Source organism: Salvelinus sp. IW2-2015, linkage group LG14 (assembly GCF_002910315.2).
Source record: "Salvelinus sp. IW2-2015 linkage group LG14, ASM291031v2, whole genome shotgun sequence".
Lineage (NCBI taxonomy): Eukaryota > Metazoa > Chordata > Actinopteri > Salmoniformes > Salmonidae > Salvelinus > Salvelinus sp. IW2-2015.
This window is the reverse complement of record NC_036854.1, coordinates 52,880,098-52,896,432: the sequence shown is the minus strand read 5'-3', so window position 1 is coordinate 52,896,432 and position 16,335 is coordinate 52,880,098. Positions and strand designations below refer to the sequence as shown.

General features: G+C 43.3%; 1 protein-coding gene and 1 long non-coding RNA gene across 2 annotated transcripts in view; both read left to right on the top strand.

The window, feature by feature from the left end:
• The window catches only part of LOC111973377 (transmembrane protein 108), a 297,121-nt gene that overhangs the window by 143,938 nt on the left and 136,848 nt on the right, over nt 1–16,335 (top strand). The window lies entirely within an intron of this gene.
• Nucleotides 14,235–15,127, top strand: LOC111973368 (uncharacterized). Its single transcript, XR_002878563.2, has 3 exons — nt 14,235–14,284; nt 14,824–14,886; nt 14,988–15,127. It is a non-coding gene; the product is annotated as an uncharacterized lncRNA (long non-coding RNA).

Below are 16,335 nucleotides of genomic sequence, written 5' to 3'. Positions count from 1 at the left end.
CTCACCACGTCTGAGGAGCACTGGAGGTCCACTGGGGCCCGGCTGGCCCTCACCACTTCTTGGGGGGGCTGGAGGTCCACTGGGGCCCGGCTGGCCCTCGCCATATCTGGATGGGACTGGCCTCGCCACGTCTGGAGTATTGTTTGTTTTGTTTTTTTTACCCCTTTTTTCTCCCCAATTTCGTTGTATCCAATTGGTAGTAGTTACAGTCTTGTCTCATCGCTGCAACTCCAGTACGGACTCGGGAGAGCGCAAGGACACGACCCAACCAAGCCGCACTGCTTCTTGACCAAATGCACATCCAACCGGAAGCCAGCCGCACCAATGTGTCGGTGGAAACACCGTACACCTGGCGACCTTGTCAGCATGCACTGCGCCCGGCCCGCCACAGGAGTCGCTAGTGCGTGATGAGAGAAGGATATCCCTACCCTGCCGGCCAAACCTCCCTAACTACTTATGAAACACTTATAAACTACAAATTAGTGGCTTAAAATTGTGGGCTAAAATATAGTGTTAGGCTGCCATCCTACTCTGACTTGGCTTTAAATGACTTTATGTGGTCCTCAACTCTTCTTGCCCCTAACGTCTTCAGCCATCTGTCCTTTTTCCCTTGACTCCCAGAGCTCCTCAGCCATCTCTGGAATTTCCTCCTCTCCATCTCACCTAAACTCCCCATCCGCCACTGAGGGTTGTCAGGTCACCTGACATGACAATATTGTTTGCTGATGTCTCACTATAACAGAGAGATATTGTGTGGGGAAGTGTCGTGAGCTAGTGCTTCCTGGAACAATACAGGATCACCTTCAAACTACTCATGCTCCCCTATAAATCACTCAATGGACTGGCACCCTCATACCTTACTGACCTTCTGCACCCCTACATTCCCACCTGCTCACTGCACTCTCTCTAACAATGTACTGGCGCCCTCATACCTTACTGACCTTCTGCACCCTACATTCCCACCTGCTCACTGCACTCCTCTAACAATGTACTGGCGCCCTCATACCTTACTGACCTTCTGTACCCCTACATCCCACCTGCTCACTGCACTCCTCTAACAATACGGCACCCCTCATACCTTACTGACCTTCTGCATCTCTACTTCCCAACCTGCTCACTGCACTCCTCTAACAATGGACTGGCTTCCTCACTACCCTCTTCGGCATCTCTACATTCCCACCTGCTCACTGCACTCCTCTAACAATGGACTGGCGCCCTTATACTTGCTGACCTCTGCTGCATCCTACATTCCCACCTGCTCACTGCACTCCTCTAACAATGGACTGGCCCTCATACCTTACTGACCTTCTGCATCTCTACATTCCACCTGCTCACTGCACTCTCTAACAATGGACTGGCGCCCTCATACCTTGCTGACCTTCTGCATCTCTACATTCCCACCTGCTCACTGCACTCCTCTAACCAATGGACTGGCGCCCCTCATACCTTGCTGGACCTTTTCACCCCTACATCCCACCTGCTCACTGCACTCTCTAACATGGACTGGCGCCCTCATACCTTGCTGACCTTCTGCACCTCTAATTCCCACCTGCCTCCTCACGTCCTCTAACAATGTAACCTGGACACTCCTCATACCTTTACTGACCCTTCTGCACCCCTACATTCCGCAACCCTGCTCACTGCCACTCCTCTAACAATGGACTGGCTCCTCATACTCTTACTGACCTTCTGCATCTCTACATCTCCCACCTGCTCACTGCAGCTCCCTCGTAAACAATGGACTGCGCTCGTCATACCTTACTGACCTATCATGACATCTCTACATTCCCACCTTGATCATGCACTCCTCTAACAATGGACTGGCGCCTCATACCACTTCTGTACTGCACCCAATTCCCACCTGCTCACTGCACTCCTCTAACAATGGACTGGCGCGCCCTCATACCTTGCTGACCTTCTGCACCTCTACATTCCCACCTGCTCACTGCACTCCTCTAACAATGTACTAGGGCACCCTCATACCCTTACTAGACTTCTGCACCCTACATTCCCACCTGCTCACTGCACTCCTCAAACAATGGACTGGCGCCCTCATACCTTACTGACCTTCTGCACCCCTACATTCCCACCTGCTCACTGCACTCCTCTAACAATGGCCTCCTCATCATTCCTTGCGCCAGGCTCCGCTCCATAGGAGAGGTTGCTTTTAGCAGTGCAGTCCCCCAAAATAGCACACAAAAATGTATTGAAACTGTCACGAATCTCCAGTTTATTGTACAGATGCGGTGGCACAAGACAATGGGCGCTCTTGCTCCAGTGCCACGGGACACAGTTCTACCGTGACAGAGCTAAGGCGAGCACACCATGTTGTTTCACTATTTAACCAGATATTCAACTGACTAAGAGGTCAGATACAGTAGGTTATAAACACACAATARCGCACGTGACCCATGACTGTATCAATATTATAAAGATATTATAGTCCACATATAACACTGTCAAATAATATATGCCATTAAGCTGACACTTTTAAGCGACTTAGTCACGCGACTTAGTCACGCGACTTAGTTCTGCGTAGCTTAACCTCTTTCTAAATATGTTGGGAAAAAAATTGCTTTATGTAATGAAGAGTACATGTGTAATAAAACAAATCACTTTTAAATGATTCTCTAATTAAACATTACGGAATACCCATGTCGACTGTTTTATTGGTGTGACATGCGTCACCTAACTGTGATTGCGCCCAGGTGTGTCTCGTTATTGGTAGGTGGGGTTTTCCCTATACATTTCCTGTGTTTCCCAGTGGCCAGAAGATTCCCAGTATATGTAAAGGTTGGCCTGCCTTGAGAGGACAAGAGAAGTGAAGGTGACTTACACCAAACTTCCAGTAATGGCAGCTTGGTAGTATAAGGGCACAGGGTGAGACCCAGATGCAGACACTGGAGACAGATGGTTCGAGTCTCTGATATTTATTAAAATCCAAGGGGCAGGCAAGAGAATGGTCGTGGACAGGCAAAAGATCAGAAACAACGTCAGAGTCCAGGAGGTAGAGTGGTAGGCAGGCTCGAGGTCAGGGCAGGCAGTATGGTCAGGCAGGCGGGTTCAGAGTCAAGGCAGGCAAGGGTCAAAACCGGGAGGACTAGTAAAAGAGAGATAAGGAAAAAGCAGGAGCACGGAAAAACACGCTGGTTGACTTGACAGGACAAGACGAACTGGCAACAGACAAAAAGGGAACACCGGAATAAATACCCAGGGACTAAATGGGGAAAACAGGTGACACCTGGTGGTGGGTGGAGACAATCACAAAGACAGATGAAACAGATCAGGGCGTGACAGGTAGTTGAATCRTAAGTATGGCAAAAGTATGACCTTCAGCCAGGATCAGCTCTCCTTCTCCCTGGGCACACTTCCCTAAACCTATGACCTTTGTATATATTGCTGTTTCTAATTTAAAGTGAAAGCTAATAAGTATATATTGGTGCTAGGATCATTGTATGAGCGTTAGCGCTGAAGATTGTGTGATATTATTGCRGAGCGCTCCAATGGTGATTATAGAGATGTGACTCTCTAATATTGGTGCTGAAAGATATTGGTGGTTCAGAAAATAAATTATTATACTTATTGTCAGAAGAATCCATATTCCTCCTACCCCTGGGCGAGATCATCACCAATCGTAAAGTTCACTTCCACTGCTATGCTGTTGACACCAACCTCTACCTCTCCACCAAACCCACCACTCCCCTCCCTCATCGGCTGCCTTCACGACATCCAGAGCTGGATGAGCATGAACCTCCTCAAAGTCAACAGCAACAAGACAGAGGTCATGCTCATCAGCTCCAAATCCACTTCTACAAGCACCAGCACTGATGGTTTCCCCGTCCCTCTGTAAACAGAAGTCAAAAGCATTGGTGTCTCCCTGGATAGTTCCCTCTCTATTGAACCACATAAAAACCAGCACCCGGACAGCATTCCCCAACTCCGCAATATCTCCCTTACTGTCACACTCCAGCACCGAAACCCTTATCCATGCCTTGGTTACTTCCTGACTAGACTACTGTAACACTCTCATCACCAGATGCCCACCAATCTCATCAATAGATTCTAACTGGTTCTGAACTCTGCTGCCAGAATCCACACTAGCAACCAATCAACTGAACACATCAAACCAATCCTGGCTCCCTGTGCAATCTTGTATTAACTTTAAAATCCTCTTCCTCACCTACAAAGCCCTCCACAACCTGGTACCCAATTACCTCTCTGATCTTTTCCCAGTCTATGCCCCCTCCCGCTCCTCCTCTGGCTGGTCTTCTTGTCTCCCCCCATTTCACCATGGTGCCCGGGCCTTAGCTCCTATTCCCAACCCTACCATCTTAAACCAAACCCTTACCTAAACCGGGTTTTGTATCCTCTTCCCAACCCCTACCTCCTCTTTTAATCTGTCCTATTTTGTCTGGTCCTTTGTTTTTTGATTGCTTAGATTTTATATGCTGTTAATTGATGCACTTCATTTTATGTAGGCTACTTTAATGTAAGATGTCCTTGAGTGTCCTGAATGAATTATTATTAGTAGTGAATCGGGGGAAACACCCCCCAAAAATATGTAATTGGCCATTTTTAATATCATTATTTAAATAAATACTTTTACTTTTAACTCCCCTTTAAAAATAGTCCAACAGGAAACAGTCTTATTTGAATTGAGAAATATATCAGACTAAAAAAGGATTCCTGTGGAAAGACGCATTATTGAATGGAGATGTGAAAGTGATAGAGCCATAGGCGGAAATCCAGGGGACGGGGGGACACGACCCCCCCATCTTGGGAAAAATATGATTTGTCCCCCCAATATATCACTGTAAACATAACTATGTAATTTCAATAATATTAATAATACGCAATGAAAGCACTTGTGCTGATTATAGACACTTAATAGCGCGTTTTAAGTTTCAAAAGATTGCGACCCCCCCGCCCTTTGCCTCACAATGGTTTGATCCACTGCCAGTTCTTTAGCTGGCAAGGTAATAGAGGGTTCGTATCTACTGTCCGAAGGGACATGTACGTAACTGACGTGAGGTTATCCAGTCAATCCATAGCAGGTCCATAGCAATGTTATTTATTTATTTTTATGTTGGCAGGTTCACACACTAGCTGAATTTGCAGAGCTAGCGCGCAAACTAAAGCAAACATTAACTATCAAGCTAGCTAGTACCTATTCCATTTATGTGGCGTCGTCAAAGATGGAATCTTTGCTATCGTCAGTTTTTCAAAAGCAGCTGGAGTGCTTCAAAGTCCCTGCGATAAGGTTAGCCGATAAACTGAAGTCCAAAACTGAACAGAACTACACTCTTCTACCAATTGTCTTAATATATATAATGGTCTCGTTGCAAAAAGATAAATTGTCGCTAGTGAACTTTTTTTATTTTATTTTATTTCACCTTTATTTAACCAGGTAGCAAGATTATAGCAAACACACAGAAACGGAATTGGTGCTCGCTAGCTTTACAAATTCAGCTATTGTTGGAAGCCACCAATATGAAACAAACTATTAAAATTACAAAAGGTTGCAGCATGTGTTGTGTAAATGTGTGTGCAGCTAGGCCAGCCAGCCAGGTAGAAAAAAGTAAGAAGACGGACATCAGAGTATTTGTCAGTAACCAAAACGCATAGTAAGAACTCTAGTAGCCTAATCTCAAAGACTAGTTTGATAAAATGTTCATAAGAAAGAAGTGAAATGCTAATGGAAATGTTTCACAAATGATGTCATTTAGGCAGAGCAGGCAACAGATGGCACAGACAGCAGAGCTGGGGACAGATATGCAGGGACAGATTTGGCAGAGACAGGGAGTCTCAGGTAAGTTTGTTGAGTCTTTGTTTGGCAACATTATGAAAGGTCTCATTTTTTTGACTTGTAAAATAGGGACATAATTGGAAAATGCCACGGATACCCCACTCTCAACTTAAACTGGTGACTAAAACTAAGATTTGTTTACGGCAATGTATTGCTGTTGTGATTTAATTGTGTAGTTTTGGTACCGTAGTTAGGAGTACGGCAAACAACCTTATTTATTTTCTAGGAGACAGACTGTGAGTCAGTTAGGGTGGTGAAAGGGAAAGAGCCAGGGAGAGAGACTTCAGAGGACAGTGTCACAGCCACGGCAGGACCAAGTGTCACCCTGTTGCCAGCACACCAGTATAGGGGACAGTGGCACAGCAATTGTCCAGTTACTCAGTGATGGCAAAACCATATCAGCCACACCCACAATTTATAGAACCGCAAACTCTTGCCAACAGAGTGTTGACGTTTCAAGAGAGATGGTTTCGCGATTTCCCTGGCTACATTATAATCCATCAATAAAGAGTGTTGTGTTTAAGCCCAGCCATCTTTTGGCCAAAGAGCAGATTAGCCTTCATTAGTGCAGGATTTAGGAACTGGAGAAAAGCCATTGAAAAATTCACAGCACATCAAAACTGCCAACCCACGCCACTATTTGTAACTTTAAACGCACACCAGCTAAATCCAATCAGTGTCCAGTTACCAGCGCGTGGGGGAAACAGCAGGAGGAACGCAAGGCATTGCTTGATGAAAATTGTTAGTTCGGTGGCGGCATGTAGTAAGACAGGGACAGCCTTTAGAGGCCACACGGATGATGGGAATTTATACCAGAGATTTTGAAAACTTAGGGCAGAAGAGGATGATCCATTTTACTGAAGTGGTTAACAGAGCGTACACAATGTACACAGGCCCCAAAGCACAGAATGAAATTCTGAACATCATGGCCAATAGTCATTCGAGGCATTGCACTGAGATTAGGTCTCTTCCGATTGTACAATTTTAATTAATTGTTGATGGTACTCAAGATGTCTCTGGTGCTGAACAGGAGAATGTCTGTCTGCGTTATGTTGACCATGAACCATGTCCCTCACAAGGAGTTTATTGGGCTATACAGGGTGTCGGAGACAACAGGCGAGGGCATTGCGAAAGTGGCAACTGATGTGTTTGTTGAGGAACCCGCAAACATATGCTTCGGTTCTTTGTTCAGTAGTGTGTATAGCAGTGGTTCTCTCAACCTTTTTGGGGTACTGGAACCCTGCATATTTTGAGGCAAGGCAGGCAAGGTTTTGAGCGGTCCTCAGGGACTCCCCTCTATATTATATGTAATTACTGGAAACCTTGTGGTACTGACTACATCATTACACTTTTTTATTTCACGGACCCCTTGCAATTAGTCCATGGACCCCTGTTTGAGAACCCCTGTGTAATTGATATTTGTTCTTTTGTTTAGTAGTTTTCAGTACACTTACAAATTATTTATTTCATGTTATTTTATTTAAAATTGCATACTTTGTGCGACATACTTGTCCATAGCTGCTGTTTTGAGAGTTGAGACACTGACTGAAGAGATATTTTGTTTGATTTATTTGGGTTTTTCATTGAAGTAGTTATTTTGCTTTTAGAACTGTAATTATTTTAAGCTTTTTTGTTCTTGCAAAGATATTGTAAGTAGACTCAGGCCAGGTGCACATATTTAATGACTATATAAATGTATCAGAAATTAAAAGGTCAATTCAATACGGAGACCAACTTTGTGATGGTTCTCAATGGAGATTCTTTTAGATGTGATCACACCATGTTCATTGTATTTATGAAAACTACACCCATACAGTACCATTGTCACCTACTGACCTTTCTTGATATTGCTGGTTTGTAAGTACGAAATACCCTGCATGCATACATACTGGACTGGTAAGGAGCACTGCTATAACTATTATTAGTAGTAGAATATAATGATTTAAACATTTGAACAAGTTGGGAAAACCTTCAGTTAACTACTGTACCTATCAATTATCCAGTTGTAGGAATTATGGTTCCTCAATATACATTTAACATATAACAACGTATGCTATGTGTTACAGCACTACTTTTGGTGTCCCCCTCAGGAATTGCTCTTGAGAAAATTTAATGTAATTGTCCCCTCCAAGGTTGATATCAGATTTTCGCCCCTGATAGAGCAATGATCAACATTTCACACATATATTTTTTTATGTTGGAATAAACATGAATCTGAGAATACATACCTTTCCCCTTCAGCACCTTTGCACAAAACAAGTTCTAGGCAGACACACTGCGCTTCTTACCAGCAGCTTTGCGGCGCCGGGTGTTGCAGGAGGTATTAAGTGAACGCCTGTGTGGTTCTCCGCATGTGTGGTTCCCACGTGAAGCATGGAGGAGGAGTGTGATTGGGTGGGGGTGCTTTGCTAGTGACACTGTCAGTGATTTATTTAGAATTCAAGCACACTTAACCAGCATGGCTACCACAGCATTCTGCAGCGATACGCCATCCCATCTGGTTTGTGCTTAGTGGGACTATCATATGTTTTTCAACAGGACAAGACCCAACACACCTCCAGGCTGTGTAAGGGCTACTTGACCAAGAAGGAGAGTGATGGAGTGCTGCATCAGATGACCTGGCCACCATAATCACCGACCTCAACACAATTGAGATGGTTTGCGATGAGTTAGACCGCAGAGTGAAGGAAAGCAGCCAACAAGTGCTCAGCATATTTGGGAACTCCTTCAAGACTGTTGGAAAAGCATTCCAGGTGAAGTTGGTTGAGAGAATGCCAAGAGTGTGCAAAGTTGTCATCAAAACATATATTTGAAGAATGTCAAATATAATTTGTTTTTGATTTGTTTAACACTTTTTTGGTTACTACATGATTCATATGTGTTATTTCATAATTCTGATATCTTCACTATTATTCTACAATGTAGAATATAGTAAACATAAAGATAAACCCTTGAATTAATAGGAGTGTCCAAACTTTTGACTGGTACTGTATAACGTGAATCGCCCATAAATTCAAAAAATCTAGATATGATTTTTAGGCCATTTTGCCCATCCCTGTTCTGACGCGGTGAGTTCCTATAAACCAGTCTCATATATATCTACCTGATTGATAATGTCCACCTGATCATTACAAAAATCAGAGTTACCTTAATGCACTACAATTTAGTAGATTATTTATGTGAAAATGTTACCATTGCAATGCTACCATTACATTGTCTGCCTAGAAATAGAAATATTGGACTGACACCTAATATATTTATATGAAAATCGAATTTTCTATTTCCAGGTATTAACTTTTCTACCAGACTGGCCTTGAAGGTTCATGCAACGTTTGCTGTGATGGTGAATGCCGTCAAGGGTGTGAATGATAGACGTTTGGTGGCAGAGATAAAATTATGTGTCTTATAATGTGGAAATTATTTTGGTCTGATGTAAAGCTGACTGATTGCTGACCTTCTGATCAACCCCATTGACCAGAGTTTCCCAAAACACTACACAGCTGATTCAAATTGTCAAAGCTTGATGAATATTTGATTATTTGAATCAGCTGTGTAGTGTAGGGCAAAACCAAAATGTGCACCCTTTGGGGTGCTGAGGACTGAGTTTAGAAACGCTGCATAGACTGATCTCATACCTGAATACAAGTCCTTACAATAGCTAGGTTTCCATCCACTTGTCAACAGATATTTTTTATGCAAATATTCTAAAAACGATATGCGTGTTTTCCCACCAGAGGTGTGTTTCCGTTAAGTTGACTTGTTGCGGAAAAAAGGCTGTGCGTAATGACGTAGATGTACATAAAAATAACTTTTGCATATTACATTTCCATGTACTGAATAAAAAATGGGTTTCCATTTGATTTTCAACTCCGCTGATGGTTTTGACACTAAAAGTGTTGCGTTATGTAGTAAATGTGCACACTTGATTGGCAAATTTGCTCTAGCCAACAGTTTACAGGTACGTGTGGGTATAGCCTACATGATGAGATTATTATGGACAAAAGAGCGAGATAATTTTTATTTGTCAAACGGCAGCCAAGCATCGATCGTCATGTCACCAGCATAAAACCCTCAATATTTATTGGAAACGAGCATCAAGCTCAATACCATGCACTTTCACCATCCTGGTGGCTGAGATAAATGATTTGTCTTATAATGTAGAAGTGGTGATAATTATTCTTGGTCAGATGTAAAGCTGACTGATTGCTGACCTTCTGATCAACCCCATAGATGTGCCCGCGATGCGCTGCACATCAAGTTACAGCAAGCGTTTCAAATGTGCTGCACGCAAAACGGCAGTGCATATTGCCATACACACATCCCTCCTCCCAGAACCACACAACACACCCACACACATGCAAGCCAGTGTACTGTATCATATAATCACTAATGGCAGTGACCGGATCTTCTACCAGACCGAAAGTTAAATGTGTTGTAGCCTAAATGTCCATGCCAAGTTATGGTTCCAACCGTCATTGCTGAAGCCTAACAGAAATGTCGTCTTGGTTGTCAAAAAGTTACAAGGTAAAGGATTCAATTATAAATTACAACTAAAGGACAATAGGATACACAAGGGAGTATAAATGAGTCAACAGTTGAGTCATCTACTTTAAGAAATGACTGCCTGAGCGCTCGCGTTAGGTCTGGACAAACATTATTTACCCTATCGCTTTTTTCTTTTTATATGTTCAAATGCTATATACAGCATCCTATGTACAAAAGTACAAAATAAAAACGGCCCGTTTGGGTCACAGTTGTATGCAGGTTTTTTTTCCTAAAAACAAACATAGTAGTCAATGTCTGGCCCGTGAATTCGTTGTGTTTTTTCAGTTTGACACACCTGCCAAAGATCTTGAGATGGAACATTTTATGTTTGTGCTTTTCTAATAACCAATGTCTGTGTTCTATGTTTGTGCTTTTCTAATAACCAATGTCTGTGTTCATGCAAGTGACTGATTGAACGAATCCTCCCTATCAGTATCTGCAATTTGGCAGTACACCCAGAACCTTGTTTTGAGAACAAAAGGATATCTCAGTTCCAAGGTCTCAGCTTAGAGAGGAGAAGCCTCGTAAGGTATTGGTCTGTCACATGCATGAACCAGTATTGGTCGGTCACATGCATGAACCAAACSTTAATGATGAATTCATTATAAATAATGAATAAGCTGAATCATGCAAATATAACTTGTCTGTGTAAGCAGTATGTAAGAGAACTAACGGGACTGCTCTGTCTGTCAGGAGCCATTGTCCCCTTATCATGAATTGACAGAGGATGTAGTTCACGTGTCAAACACAAGGCCCGCAGGCCAAATCCGTCCAGTGACACATTTATATCCTCCCCGCGCAGTGATTTGGGTTATCAATTCATTTTGTCCCGCTTCCATAATGCCTGCGACGCGCTGCACTACAGGTCCTAGCAAGCACTGCCAACATAGTGCGTCCTAAATGGCAGTGCATTGCCACACACACACCCCTCCTCCCAGACCCACACACACCTACACACACGAGCCAGCCAGTGCACTGTATTACACTGCTCAAAAAAATAAAGGGAACACTTAAACAACGCAATGTAACTCCAAGTCAATCACACTTCTGTGAAATCAAACTGTYCACTTAGGAAGCAACACTGATTGACAATAAATTTCACATGCTGTTGTGCAAATGGAATAGACAAAAGGTGGAAATTATAGGCAATTAGCCAGACACCCCCAATAAAGGAGTGATTCTGCAGGTGGTGACCACAGACCACTTCTCATTTCCTATGCTTCCTGGCTGATGTTTTGGTCACTTTTGAATGCTGGCAAATTCATTGTAGGCCCGACGCCGGAGATGAGAAGCAGGTACGGAGAGTCACCATTTAATCAGGAACAAACAGGTAACAAGACAGGCACAGCGTCGGTACACAAGGCCATACGACAATCCAATGCTGAAGCAGGGAACAGAGCGGTGATTGAGTCCAATAATCGCTGATGTGCGGGATGGGGGAATGGCAGGTGTGCGTAATGATGGTGGCAGGAGGGCGCAATGCTGGGGACCTGGTGCCCTCGAGCGCCCAGGGGGAAGAGCGGGAGCAGGCGTGACACTAATCAAATTTTAAATAAAGTTTGATTTGATTCAGTCCTATTTAACTTAGATTTTTGGTTGAGATTGAGACGAAACCACATATTAATGATTAACTTGAATCCCAGCGGAGAGAGGGGGAGCCGGCCAGGCAAAGACAGCAAGGTGCCGTTCACCTTCGCACCCCTGAGCCAGACTACACTCCAATCATAGGACCTACTGAGAGATGAGTCTTCAGTAAAGACTAAAGGTCGAGTCTGCGTCTGTCACATGGATAGGCAGACCATTCCATAAAAATGGAGCTCTATAAAGAAAGCCTGCCTCCAGTCTTTGCTTAGAAACTCAGGGACAATAAGGAGCCCTGAGTCTTGTGACCGTATAGTATGTGTAGGTATGTACGGCAAGGACCAAATGGGAGAGATAGGTAGGAGCAAGCCCATGTAATTCTTTGTAGGTTAGCATAAAACATTGAAATCAGCCCTAGCCTTATTAACAGGAAGCCAGTGTAGAGTCTAGCACTGGAGTGATATGATCACATTTGTGGGTTCTAGTCAAGTTCTAACAGTCATAGATCTTTTCATTCTCATTGATAGTAAGTCTAAGAAGCACTAGTTCATGTCTCTGTGCACTATTTCTATGCTTCCGGGTTTTAAGTTTTGTTTGTGGATCTTTTAGTTTCGGTTCTGTACACGAACCTCAAACGCTGAAAATACAATGTTTTTGGTTATGGAAAATATATTTCCCAGACAGTTTGAGATGGTACAATAATTCTCACACAATGACTACTTGTTTTGTTACATAAACTGAAATTACGCTAACCATTATGATATAGCAACCAGGAATTGGCAGAGCGATTTTGGCATAGTGCATCTTTAATACACTGAACAAAAATATAAACGCAACATGTAAAGTGTTGGTCCCATGTTTCATGAGCTGAAATAAAAGACCTCAGAAGTTTTCCATATGCACAAAAAGTGTATTTTTCTAAAATGTTGTGCACAAATTCGTTTACATCCCGTGAATGAGCACTTCTCCTTAGCCAAAATAATCCATCCACCTGACAGGGTGTGGCATATCAGAAGCTGATATGCATGAATATTTGGGGCCTCCCGAGTGGCACAGCGGTCTTAGGCACTGCATCACTACGATCCGGTTCGATCCCAGGCCATGTCGCAGCCGGCCGCGACCGGGAGACGCATGAGGCGGTGCCACAATTGCCCAGCGTCGTCCAGGTTAGGGGAGGGCTTGGCCAGCAGGGATGTCCTTGTCCCATCGTGCTCTAGCGACTCCTGTGGCGGTCCAGGCGCAGTGCACACTGACACGGTGGCCAGTTGTACAGTGTTTACTCAGACACATTGGTGCGGTTGGCTTCCGGCTTAAGCAAACAGTGTGTCAAGAAGCAGTCCGGCTTGGCAGGGTCGTGTTTCGGAGGATTCATTGCTCTGGACCTTCGCATCTCCCGAGTCCTTACGGGGGTTGCAGTGATGGAACAAGACTGTAACTACCAATTGGATATCACGAAATCGGGAAGAAAAAAGGTGGTAAAAAGTACCAACAAAAAAAAGACAGCATGATCATTACACAGGTGCACCTTGTGCAGGGGACAATAAAGGCACTCTAAAATGTGCAATTTTGTCACACAACACAGTGCCACAGATGTCTCATGTTTTGAGGGAGCGTGCAATTGGCATGCTGACTGAGGAATGTCCACCAGAACTATTGCCAGAGAATATTATGTTAATTCTCTACCATAAACGCCTTTGTCGTTTTAGAGAATTTGTCAGCACGTCCAACCGGCCTCACAACCACAGACTGCGTGTGTGGACGAATACCCAATGGTGGAGGTGGGGTTATGTATGGGCAGGCATAAACTACGGACAACGAACACAATTGCATTTTATCGATGGCAATTGAATGCACAGAGATACCGTGACGATATCCTGAGGCACACTTTACATGTTGCGTTTTATTGTTTGTTCAGTGTAATTTTCCTCTGTGCAGAATAAAGTCAACATCTGCACTGTCATTTGGATAAATGATCAAATACATGTATTCATTTTTGGGGGACATTACACTCTCAGACTCTATGGCATGGGGCAGTGATTCAATTAACTGAGATTAATTGTGTGACAAAGCCAAAATAAGAAAGAGACGCAGGAGCCAATGCTCATGTATGCCAATTGGACATGGATTGGAAGTCACTTACATTGAATTGTACATGTGATAGTAAAGTTAAAAATTGACAGCCCATTTTGAACACGCCCTCTATGAGCATTGACATCCCCATCGCTATAAAACTGAAAAGTCCTGTGGTCTCTCTGAATAAAGCACAAAGTGAAGATGAGAGGAATAATAACTACTCAGTCTCCTGGGTATGTCCTGGCTCTGCCTAAACCTCAACAACAAACTAAACAGCGGGTGAGAAAGAATTTTCTTTGAGTGAATACTAATATAGGTTGAAAGAACTCCTATAGGAACTCTATAAAGAACTTTGATTTTCGACTGTTTTGAATAAACTCGGGAGTGAAATGGAGTCAACACTTTTTGAACAGCGAGTTCCTATGTTTAGTTGCTTCATCAAGATACTTCAGTAAAGATCATAATGGACACTGCAAAATGGAAAAGTCATAAATTAATTAATTTGGAATTGGGATTATGGAGAGGATAAAGGCATCATTTCATATCATAGAATGTTCAACGGGTTTTGTTAGAGAGACACAAGCAAAAGTGTATTTGGAGTCGTTTGATATTTGCTTTGGTGTCAATGGCCTTCCTGAAACAGGGTAAACACACCGTTACGGGAATTCATCCTCTTATACAAATACAAATCTGTGGTTTACGGGTGTTGATTAACCCGAGTCAAAGGAGCTATGTTTACCACGTTGTGTTAGTTAAAATACAAGACACTGAGAAGAATGAATGGGCTAATATTAACATTTATATAATGCGTTATTCAGTGGCCAAAAGGTTCCAGGTTTCCCCTTGAAAATGTAGATGGCTTTGGAGAACAGGAACCACAAGTGAGTAACTTTTTTGCGTGTGTGAGTGTAACATGCGTTGTAGATTAAAGGACTTGACAAATGTGTTTTTATATTCACGACTGTCACGTCTTTTACTCCAGGAGACGTCCCATGGTTTGGTATACACAAGGTACTCAGCCCATTATGGAGCCCACTCCTAGACCCTTTGCAAACACGGAGAAGACAACCCTATCAGCAGCTGTAAACGCTTTAATATCAGCAGTTGTAAACGCTGTTCAGAGTTTGGAGAATTTAAAGGACTGTCTTGCTGGTTGAGTTGGGGCTATCGTGGTGGTGTGTTCAATAAACCAGTGGTGTTCAATTGTGGTCTGCAAATTATTTTTTAAATTGTTTCTCTTCAAAAATAGTATATTATGATTATTGGTTGAACACATTAATTTATGGTAAAGGATGATTAACTAGGAAACATGCGAAAAAAATACATGGCAGTGATTTCATATAAAAGTGAAAACCAATGCATATAAATCAAATGTCTAATCGCAATACAACATATCATATTACATTTCAAAGGAAGAAATACTATGGGGTCAATAGATTCAAACAAGAGTAAAACAAATGCATCTAAATATGAAACAATAAATGTTCACATCAAAAAGGACAACATAAAAGGGATACAAACTAACATTGTCTTCAATGCGTTCAAAACACACAGAAAAGTTTACAAGAACAAAACGTCTTGCAACAAACACTCATGTAACTGAAAGGTATATAGACCGCATTCCTCTGCCACGGCGTTGCTGACACATGCCAGCTCTTACAACGCCTGGATAGGTATTTACGTATCAGCTAACCAAATCATTATGTTATAGCAATCTGGTGCCCGACGGCACAGTCGATAACGTGGCATGCAACGCAACCATTGGTTGAAGCATGCAACGCCTGCGCAAGGGAATGCTGCCACATTGATTAGCTGCAAGTGTGTGCATTTATGGTTGGTGAGCTGAGTCCCGCTTCTGCTGGAGGGGGAATGGACAGGAGAATAGCGGATTGGGGTTAGTTAGATGAAGTGACTGTCAGTTTTGGGTAGGGAAAATGTGACAGCAATAGTCACTAGGGCTCGATTAAATCTGTAGAGCTGAAGATCTGCGCTATATCGCGGTTGAAATGTAAAGGTCCTTTCCAATAGAGCGTTTGTGGCCTGCTGGAGATCATTTTGCAGGGCTCTGGCAGTGCTCCTCCTGCTCAAAGGCGGAGGTAGCGGTCCTGCTGCTGGTTGTTGCCCTCCTACGGCCTCCTCCACGTCTCCTGATGTACTGGCCTGTCTCCTGGTAGCGCCTCCATGCTCTGGACACTACGCTGACAGACACAGCAAACCTTCTTGCCACAGCTCACATTGATGTGCCATCCTGGATGAGCTGCACTATCTGACCACTTGTGTGGGTTGTAGACTCCGTCTCGTGCTACCACTAGAGTGAGAGCACCGCCAGC